The 10,287-nt window shown below is 46.7% G+C and overlaps 1 pseudogene; it reads left to right on the top strand.

The window, feature by feature from the left end:
* Window positions 1-8,067: 8,067 nt before the first annotated feature.
* LOC149360425 (uncharacterized) lies at window positions 8,068-8,917 on the top strand (annotated as a pseudogene).
* The last annotated feature ends 1,370 nt before the right edge of the window (window positions 8,918-10,287 follow it).

Below are 10,287 nucleotides of genomic sequence, written 5' to 3' on the forward strand. Positions count from 1 at the left end.
GGCAGAGCCTGCAGCATTGAATGGCAAGTTATTTCCTTCCATTCTGTATTTATTCATTTCTGAAGTGGTATGAGTGCATGGCACACAACTGCAAAAGGACATATTTTGCAACCTGCTTCTATTTGACAGGGTCCACTACGGCCCCTCCTCCCTGCAGTAGCGCCCAATTCAAGGACATGTCCCTCATGGAAGAATGGAGGAGGCCTGAAACTCACACACCCGTGGTTTCTCCGCAGTCCTCCAGCACCTCCTGTGAGGTGATGACATAACTACCAATCCAACCGCGTTGCAGCGGCGGAACAGCTCTCTCGAGCGAAGAAAAGACAGAACCCTGATAACGGGCCCAGAAAAGTACAATAGACCGATCCCACTGGCTAGTTTCACGGCGCTACCACTGCCACGGTGCATGCTGGTAGATGTAGTTATCCGGTCACTCCAGCCGCACGGTTTGCATATGTGTCGCGCGTCCAGACGATTTTTGATTTGTGTGCAGCTATCCTGGGATGGAAGGATTCACCTGTTGCATTCCTGGGTATTACAACAACAGTGCAAGGGACAAAGGCCTCGGGTTTTATGTCTTTCCTAAAGATCAAAAACTCCGATAGACGTGGCTTCAGCGGATAAACAGGGCCGGACAGATTGGCAGATAAGACAGCTTTTCACGATGTATATATAAAGCCTTTTCTCAAGTAAATTGTGCAGCTTCTTGTATCGGAATGTAAAACCAGTAGCTGAAAATTTCAAAGAATATAAACGTTTGGGCACTTGTGCCTTCGTATGCCTATTCGGGAATGGATCAACAATCGTTAGTGCAGTTGTACCTGCATGCCGATGCTTCTTGCTGTAGGTCCCGCGTTTCTTTGCTTCATTATCATTGCATGCTTTTATTACAAGTAGAGATCTTTTAGATCTGAACGTCGGTTACGTTGCTTCATTTACACCACTGGTAGGAAGCACGCATGCATAAGAAGGTGAGTTTACAGCGGCGACACAAAGTGCGAACTGCGCAGTGTTGACGCGATTCGCCGTTAGCATTTCTTTTCATGGTGCTGCTAGATGTATGGTAAAAAAGAGGGGTACAGTCGTTCATGACTGTATCGTGAATGACTCCAGAGTCGTCGGTTCTTGTTACCATGCGCCGTGGTACAAGCGCAGTACAAGAAACGCGAACAGCGGAGCGGGTAAACGCAGTACTTCGATTTTTTTTTATCGCACGGCACAGCCCGGCGTTACATCTGCTAGCGACGTAATATGCTCGCTTCACGAGACCCTCGGCAACAGCTTAGCAGGGACATCATGGCCCAAGTTCAGGTGAACTTTCACATCTAGCGGTATCACCATCCTGATGTTCTATGTCAATACGTACTTTTAATCCAGAGAAAGTGTTACTGCAGTAGCGCAGTGAAGGCATACAGCTTGATGAGCATACCAAAATGCATTAAGTACAGTGCTGTAGCCCTGGCCGTGCTTTGCAGTATCATAGTTGTAATGCTGAAACTCTCTCTACCCAGGTTCTCAAAGTTTGTGCCAACCACGGGACACAGAGTATTGCAGTGCCCACTTCGAATGGGGCAAAAAGGCTTACATGATTCGTGTTCCCACAATTTTCCCCCGAGACAGCAAAAAGTAGAGAAGAGGCGACCGCTGGCAAGAACCGAGGTAAAATAAGCACAAGGAGAAAAGAAAAATAGCATGTCATGCATACGTATACTTCATTTCTATTTTTGGGATAGTTGGACACAAGGAGATAGCTAGATTAATTGTACTGTTGCATAAAAAACAAGCGGGGATATTTAGTAAATCTGAACTCGTGTGAAGCAATAAAGAAATGTGTGTGCAAAGCATCATCTACAGCTGAGCTGCATTGCAAACATTACAACATTTCTTAGGTTACTAAAACACATCGGTTTCTTATGCTATATTTTCACCTTCCAGCCTAAGTTCCCAGCACTTCAACTGTGCCTACCGAACAATGCGGGCAAGAAGTCTCCGCCTTTGCCAGCAGCAGCAATGACAGCGACTGTAATTCAGAGCCTGAAGCGGAGATACTCCTGGACCACTCGCACAGCAGCCAAAAATTTACTTACGATGAGCTTGTCAAGGAAGTTTCTGAACAAAAGCACATTGTGACAGATCTCTTGGAGCAAGCTGAAGCAACAAATGCACAAGTGGCAGGGCTAAAGCGCCAGCTGGCACGAAGCCGGCTCGATCACGCTGAAACAAAAAAGCTGTGTGACCGTCTTCAGCAGAAGAACAGGTGCTTGAGACTCGAGGTTCAATGGAACTATAGAGGACTGTTGAGAAATTACAGCGACATAACACATATTCTAGGGTCAATGTTGCCTCTAGCTTTATGTATTCAGGAGACCAATCTTGTCCACAGCATGTAAATATCTTAAAACGTTATAAAACTTTTCGACGCTATCATAAGCACGAAAATAGACTCTCGGGTGGCATCGCAGTTGTCATTCAAAGCGGCGTCCCAGCTCAAGAAATCAAACTTAACACAAAACTTGAGCAATGCCGAATCACTTGGGCCCCCCTACGACTATTTTCACCAGTATCTACCTAAAGAGGCCTACGAAAAAATGGCATACTCAATGAACAGGAGCCATGTGAAAGAGACTGGACGTAAGTTGATTGTATCAACTGAGGAACTGAATACATTTTTTGGAACATCATTGACGATGCCATGCTTGGGCTACCTGCAGATTCAAATGTATTGGAAAAGGAAGGCAGGTGTGACTGTCGAAATGCGAAGAAATGCTCTCAGAGAGCAGTTTGATCCGAGAACAAAAGGGCCGATCTGTCTGCTGTTTCATGCGGTTCATCCGCTGAGGTTACTGCTGCCTCTACTGAGGCTCCACTTCTACATTCCAGGTCATTTTCATGGCCTGAAGGCATACATGATCGGGTGCCAGTCAGCAGCATTCCTGTGGTTCAGGAAAAACAAAAGAAAATTCTTTCAAACATAGATCCCAAACCAGTACTGCCAATGCAGCAACAAGCATACAGCTGTGTTTTGGGAAAAGCACTGGGCCAACGGTCGAGGCGGGAAGCGTGGCGGTTTTCGCGTCTAAATAGGCTGCCATGCTGGGCCCGCAGGGTCCGCACGGCGGAATCGAGCAGGAAGACGACCAAAATTGGGAATTAGCCACGTCGAAACGCAAGAAGAAACCCCGCAAGGAACGGAAAAACCCCGGAGACTTCCCACCTTCTTCCCAGGTGGATTTTGGTGTGAAAACCCCGGGGAGCGCCTCGACGGCTGCTGGCGCGCCAGCTGCGCCGAAGCAAGACAAGAAGGAAGCGGCGCGTCGGCCGGGCCCGAGATTGCCGCCGCTCCCGAAAGACGATTTCAAGATGATCCTGAGGCCGAGGGGCCTCGTGGTACGATCGCTGCAAACTCATCAAGTCTCCCGAGCCGTAGTCGCGGCGACCGGTGCAAAGTGCAAAAGTGAAGACTTAATCATAAGACTACGAAACGGTTCGAACATCATCATAGTCAGCACGGACAATGAAGATGCAGCCCAGAACGTGAGACGCATTAACCATCTAGCGTTCGGTGACAAAGTGTACGAAGTCAACGCCTACGTGGCAGCCCCCGAAGGCACTCAGCGAGGCGTGATCGACAGCATAGAACCGGGGTCATCATCCGCCGAGCTCAAAGCCAACTTAAGGGTGCGGACCCAGGGAGTCAAGATCCACAGCGCCCGAATGCTTGGAAAGTCAAGCTCAGCCGTCATCACGTTTGACGGACCCACCACCCCAAGACGAGTACTATACTACGGAGGGGAGATGTGGTGCTACCCATACCGCCCAACGCGGCAGATTTGCTATATCTGCTGCCAACAAGGACATAGATCGGACGTCTGCCCCAACCCGGAGAGCAAGGCCTGCAGGCTCTGCGGGACGCAGAACAAAATGAAAGGACATTCGTGCACAACCAAGTGCCTGGTCTGCGGAGGCGATCACGCAGCCGGCACGAGAGAGTGCAAGCACCGGCTCAAGACGGCCGAAGAGCTGCGAGGAGGACCCCCACGAGGAGGCCCTCACAGCGACAAAGCCGGAGCCGGAAACGAAAGGGAGGACGTGGACCAAGGTGGTTCAGCTCGGAGCGGACCGAGAGCCAGGCCCGGGACGAGGCGAGCCAGTCCAGGAGCCAGTCCAGGAGCCAGAGCCGGGGCCAGAGCTGGACCAGAGACGAGTCCTACCCACCACCCCTGGTAAAGCAAAGTGGAGGCCCGGGACAACAAAAACAACAACAGAAGAACAGTGGAGTGAAGGTGAGCTGGGGCGCAGGCCCTCCCAAATCACTCTTTCCGCACTCGGGTCAGCAAAATCAGACAACTAATGACAAGAAACTAGCTGAGGAGAACAGGGCACTAAAAAAAGAGACTTTAATATTCTCTATGACCATTTCAAAATAACAATAAAGCCCTACAAAATGCTCAAAAAAAGGCTAAAGCCAGTGGTTTACCGCCCGAATGAGTCAGCAAAAAGTTGCCATCATTGTCCATATAAATACCATCAACTTCTTTATCACAAAGGCCCTAAGATACTTGATGCCACACCGAGGGCAGGGACATACCTTTAACCGAGATTCACAATCAATATGACATCCTTTTCCAAAGTGAGTCTCCTGAGGTTCCGGAGGTAGGAATACAACCTGGCATACTGCCATCAGATGCACCATTGTTTACTTCCAGTGAGGTTCTCTCATCCTATCAGGAAATGCGTGAAAATTACGCACCAGGTCCTGACGGCCTTACTGTTGCTCAGTTGGGAAAAATCTCTCTTGACATGATAACACTCATCATGAATAACTTCCTATGCATGCACTGTCTTCCTGAGGACCTCCGTGTGTCACGAACAGTATTAATCCCGAAACGTGACATTCCGACCACGGCTGCCGATTTGAGGCCAAGAGAGCGTTTCTTGGAAGAGACAGCTGAACAGGTGGGACGCATTTTCTCTATTATCACAACGTCATTGGGCAGAAAAAAAAAAATTCACAGTAATACAACACCACGCGTTTCTACCCGCCCTTAATTACGTGATCTCTTTTGAAACTCCGTATCTGAGCTTTCTCGGTAACGTTGGAGGTAGTCGCTCCGTCGGGAACTGTGTTGTGTTTCCCATAACGGTCTGGGACAACTTGAGCATGCTACCGCCTCTCACAGAAATTAATGTGTTGGACTTTTATTACTAGTGGTCTGGCATTGAACGCTGCCTCGATCAAAGCTGCAGTATCCTACATTGTGCCATCCTCCATCAAGACCAAAAGCGAAAGTAAGATTTCTCTGACACTCGCAAATTACCGTTTCATACTGTTACATGCAGCATAGTGTGGCACTTTTAAAAAATTTTTTCCACTGCTACTCGTCAGGACTGCTGTTGAGCGCGGCATGGCGCCAGCGTACCACCGTTGACAGTTGACGCTTCGCAGGAAGATCTCGTTTGTTGCAGTCATGTACAGGTGACTCACACTTTTTTTTTTTAAATGGACGCTTCACGTAAACGAACCAATGAATTTTCATTTCCGAAAAGTACATTACTGTAATATGAACTGATCTGTGCATAGTTATGTTGGAGGCCTTCTGCTGAGTCTTGTCTCGTGCATCACCTTCGTGTGTAAGACTTGGCATGTGTGCCGAGTGGCAAGTTATGAAGCTGCTTCTCTGCTGCTATGGCAAAAAATGGATTTCCTCTGCAAGTCCTGCATAACTGCCTGAAAACTAGAGTATGTATATATCACAAGTGTGCTGATGTGTACTGCCTTCTGCTGATATAAAAACCTTCAGTTGCCAGCTCAAGACATCTCTTCGTCAAGGAAGCCTGCTACCAGAGCAAAAAGAAAAACTCTTCACCATATACAGTAATTGCAGTTGTCGACAGGGAGGGAAAGTTAATGGACGGCAGTTGCGATTGCCCAGCTGGCAAACTAGCGTGCAATCACTTGATGGCCATGCTGCGGACTGTTACACTGTTTCATTCAAAGGGATCTACGGAAGTGCCTGATAAGGTTTCCTGCACAGATATGCCACCACAATGTAGGGTGCCCCGTGGTACAAGTATCGGGGACCTGGTAGATTGGAACCTACTCTCAGGCCCTCAAGGGTGAAGAGAAGCAGGACAGAGAAATCAAGGAGACAAAGGCAATTGTCATAACATCTGAAAAGATGAAGCATGCCAAAATCCTGGAGGTCTTGAAGCAAATCGATCCAGTAGACATGGATATAAAGGAGACTACGCTGCGACAGGGAAGAGAGGGAGTGGTGGTGACCTCGACGCATCCCAAGTCGCTAGAAGCTATCACAAACCACGTCAAGAACTCTCGCATGAAACAAAAAGAGAAAAAGGAAGGGAGTGAAACAGAGAAGTGAGAGGGGGACATCTGTAGACTTGGACAGAACCGACCAGAACGAGAGCAACCTGGAAAAAGGAAGATAGGGGCTCTGCAAAACATCAGGCCACACTGTGTGCAGCTGTCCGCCGACGCCATTGTAAAGGATTGCTGGCAGAGTTCGCAGTCACGCGTAGTGAAGGGTGTCCCTGTATCCAGCTTTTACATCACTGTGATCACTTTATTCGTACTTTATGCTGTTCTGGCAGGCTCGATATGCCTACTCACTGTTGTCTACTCCAATGCAACCAGCCCGGATATCATGACGAAGCAGTGAAAAAGGTACGTACTGTTCATGCACGCACAGTGCCCAAAAAAGGCCCTTTTTTTTGTTTCTAAATATGGATTGAAGTGTTCGTAAGCATCTGTGCGGTCAAACTGCCGTACTAGGACAGCCCGCATAGCTTGGCAAAGTGTACCTTTGACTTCGATTTTAGCTGGTCGTGCCGCCGATACAACTAAGGTATTGCCGTAGTGGAGGGCTGCGGATTATTTTGCATCACCAGGGGTCCTTTAAGTGCAGCCTCAGAGGCCGGGATCGAGGCCCTTCGAAGTAGCGAGGACCGAATCGGTTAAATCCCGGTGATCTAAAATAACCCCGAGCCCACCAGTATGGTGTCTTACACTGACGTACTGTACAACAGACTATCTCCTGCTACAAAATCCTTTAAGGCTAGTGTGATGTGTCAGAGGTGTTTGGCTGACACTGATTCTCCTTTCATTTGGCCTTCAAAAATTTGCAGTGTGCTGTGGCTTGCAAGTTGTTGTACTTTGTGTTGAGGAAAAGACAGGTGCAGATTCGAGCCTTTTATTTGCAGGTTTCATTCCACAGATGAAGGAATGAAAAAAAGGTGGTTAGTGGCCATCAAGAGAGATGAAGGGATACTCTTCAAGGTGTTGAAGGCAACTAAAGTCCGCTGAAAACATTTCACTGATTCAGACTTTTGGATAAGTGTGGCCAGTGGTTTGCGGTTACTGCATCAGACAGCCGTGCCATCTGTCTTTCCATTCAGTAAACCTAAAACATCAAGGAAACCACCAAGACAATGTACTGGGTGCCCACATTCTGCCAAGCAGCAGCGAAAGAGTACAAACCAAAATGATGCACAGGATAATGTCCACAATGAAAATGACACATCATCATTGCCTGCATAACCCAGTGTTAAATCTACAAAGCAGCAGAGCAGGAGCCCACTGCAAGAAGTTTTTCTCACAAAACGTTGCTTTACATGATGCACATGAAAATGCTGACAATGAAAATGACACTCCTTCCACAGAACTACCAAGCACAAGCCCACTGCAGAAAGTGTTACCCATAAACACAACTTCATTTCACGAACTGCAAGCACAGTTTGCAGCAAGCAAGGAAAGAGAGGCCAATCTGCAAGCAGAGCTTGAAGCATGCAAAACCAGTTGCATAAGTCTTGAAAGCAAGATACAAGACTCTGAGCTAAAACTCCAGATGCAAACACAGGAGCTAAACCTGGTTCGAAATGAGCTTATAAGCTCTAAAAAAAAAAAGAACTCGGACAGGATGTTATGTCCTTTGGAGTTGAAAATTTGAACAGTGAGATGATGATTTTCAGTTTTATACTGGACTACCAAACTACGACTGCTTCAACACCCTCCTTAAGGTATTGAACCCTGGAAAGAAAGGGGAAAATATGAAAAGACCAGGTAGAACCTATCAGCCAGATGACTACAGTGGCCGACTACAAAAGTTGACTGTACAGAACGAGCTATTTCTTGTGCTTGTAAAAGTACGACTCAGTCTTTTTCACAAGCATCTAGGTCATCCATTCTCAGTCTCAGTCAGCACAGTGTCACGAATCTTTTGAGCATGGATGGATTTTATGTACCTGCAGCTCGCACAATCACCAATATGGCAATCACGAGAAGCCATCAACTGAAGTATGCCAGAGGCATTCATTGAAAGGCATGCTGCCACACGTGTGTTGCTTTATGTGAGAGAGATACGCTGCAATGTGCCGACATAGTTTGTGACACAGACCGAGCTGTACTCCCACTACAAAGCCACACACACATTGAAGGGGCTCATTAGAGTGTCTCCTAATGGGCTTGTAACCTTTGTCTCCGAGCTGTTCACTGGCTGCACATCAGACAGAGAGTGTGAGATTAAAAGTGGCTTCCTGGACTTGGAATTCGACAAAGGCGACAGAGTCATGGCCGACAAGGATTTCCGAATCGAAGACCTCTTGCAGGAAATCGGCTAAAGCTCAACTTGCCAGCAACCCTTTTTGCAGGATAACCAGTTCACTGCAGAAGAATTCGGGAAGACCCAAGAATTTGCTGCACTTTGTATTCATGTCAAGAGAAGGGATTCAGCGCACCAAATTCTACCACATTCTTGATCGACCCTTGCCAATTTCACTGGCTCCAATAGCCAATCAGATGTGGACTGTCTGTGCAGTTATGACAACCTTCCAGGACCACTTCTGCGACAACATGGTAAATCCTGCCTTTCTGTGCTTGGTGCCTCAACGGATAAAATAGTATTTGATCCGACTGAAGGCACCTATGATGTCGTTGACATCAAGTGCCCATACTCGCTACAAGACACCAAAGGCAAGGAGCTTGCTTGGATAGCGTGGTAAATCGAAGAGGCCCATTATGGAGTTCAGACTCTCACGGGTGTTGACAAGTGGGATTTTGTCATAATGGTGTAGTGGGAACTACTTGCATCATGGCATTTTATATAAGTATATATCAACAGCTCAATTTCTTCCCTTTTTTTCTGTGATTTCAGAAAAGAGCCAAGCCGAAACACGATGGGACCTAGAGGAAAAACGGATTTATTTCCGGAAACTGTACCGATTTCTGGGCCCCCTGCCCGTGAACAACTAGTTGTTCACTCGTTCAAGATAGCGTGTGTTTCTAAGAAGAGACAGCTGAACATGTGGGACGCATTTTCTCTGTTATCATAAAGTTATTAGAAAACTTCACATTCATAGCACACCAAGCGTTTCTACCCGCCCTTGAATAAGTGATCTCTTTTGAAACTCTGTAAACTAAAGAGTGTTGAAACAGCAGGGTGTATGCTGTAATCCAACTTGGAGTGTTTCCTTCTAAAAGCAAGCTTTGTGTATGGTTGAACCTTTGTCACTTTTATGTATCTAAAGTGAAATGACCAAATAGTCTTGTGATATATTTATTCCAGATCATTTACAACATGGAGTCGGGCAGCCGCTATCACCATCACATGATCTGGCCAGACTTTCCGAAGAACCCTCGACAGCTACAGAAAATGTTGATCCCGAAGGCCTGACGTCTCCTGAAGCAGCTGGAACCAGGAAACACATCCGAGGAAAAGGGTTTCCCAGCAAGAACAATTCTAGGAGGCAATTTTAGAAAATCAAAGTTAGTTAGTTATATTGATTTTAATGGCGCAAAAGCAACTGAGGCTATGATGCGCCAAACACAAGGTTAGAGTTTTTGTTAAAGGTGAAGCTTTCTATACTTAGAGTTTGTTTAAAATGCTTGCTTCCTTGAGAAACCTAAAAATACATGAGATGTCAACCAGTGCTCGATCACCTAAAAGTAACATGGGGTGTAATGGGATGCTTTCCCTGTAAAATGTTGTAAAATATTTCTTTCTTAGTTCTTCTAGCTTTATACATGAAATTAAAATGTGGTTCACTGTGAGTTCAGCACCACACATGTCACAGAGAGGTTTGTTTTGTTTGGTTAGCAGAAAGTTGTGCGTGAGGTGGGTGTGTCCAATGCGGAGCCGACATAAAATAACTTCGGTAAAACGTTCTTGATGCCTACACGATTGCCATTCCCCTAAAATGGGCTTAACAGAATGTAATTTGTTGTTTGCGTGCTCTTCCCATTCTGCCTGCAACTTATTTCTGAGTTTACTG

Source organism: Amblyomma mixtum, chromosome 2 (genome assembly GCF_055824585.1).
Source record: "Amblyomma mixtum isolate Tamu chromosome 2, ASM5582458v1, whole genome shotgun sequence".
NCBI lineage: Eukaryota > Metazoa > Arthropoda > Arachnida > Ixodida > Ixodidae > Amblyomma > Amblyomma mixtum.